Source organism: Ahaetulla prasina, chromosome 6 (assembly GCF_028640845.1).
Source record: "Ahaetulla prasina isolate Xishuangbanna chromosome 6, ASM2864084v1, whole genome shotgun sequence".
Classification (NCBI taxonomy): domain Eukaryota; kingdom Metazoa; phylum Chordata; class Lepidosauria; order Squamata; family Colubridae; genus Ahaetulla; species Ahaetulla prasina.
The window spans coordinates 48,964,824-48,965,719 of record NC_080544.1 but is presented as its reverse complement, the minus strand read 5'-3'; positions in this window follow the sequence as shown (position 1 = coordinate 48,965,719).

Sequence of the window (896 nt, the reverse complement as noted above, 5' to 3'; positions counted from 1 at the left end):
GGCCAGCCTTTAGGCGCGGGCGTCTCTATAGCAACCGGGCGTTCTTCGTTTTTCTCAGCCCAAAAGGCTCCTGTCGAAAATTTCCGACTTTTTCTGGCGGCGGTTCTCGGGGTTCGCGGAAGCAAAGTTGAGGGGAAAATTTAGAGAAGACTTAAGAACCTTTCTTTGCCTAAACTGTTTTGAAAATTGTCTCGGTATCACCCCTAACACACACACTCGCATTTATTTATTTTATTTATTTATTTTGTCAAGCACGTATTAGATAATAGAATAGAATAGAATTTTTTTTATTGGCCAAGTGTGATTGGACACACAAGGAATTTGTCTTGGTGCAGATGCTCTCAATGTGCATAAAAGAAAAGATACATTCGTCAAGGTACAACACTTACAACACTCAATGATGGTTATAGGGTACAAATAAGCAATCAGGAAACAAGATCAATATAAATCGTAAGGATACAAGCAACAAAGTTACAGTCATAAGAGGAAGGAGATGGGTGATGGGAATTGTGACGAGATTAATAGTAAATAGTGCAGACTTAGTAAATAGTTTTGACACTGTTGAGGGAAATATTTGTTTAGCAGAGTGATGGTGTTCGGGAAAAAAACTGTCCTTGTGTCTAGTTGTTCTGGTGCAGGGGTGAAATCTAATTTTTTTTGCTACCTATTCTGTGGGTGTGGCTTGGTGGGTGGGTGTGTCCTGTGACTGAGTGGGCATGGCCAACTCAATGTCATTCACAGCCATGCCCACTCAATCACAACCCCCACCACCAAGCCACGCCCACAGAACCCAGTAGAGAAAAAAATTCAGTTTCTATTTTGCCTTTTCCCTTTTCCTCGCCACCTGTTCTCCCTTCACCTAGGCCCCGGAGCCGCCACCTGCCTCAACGGGGTCG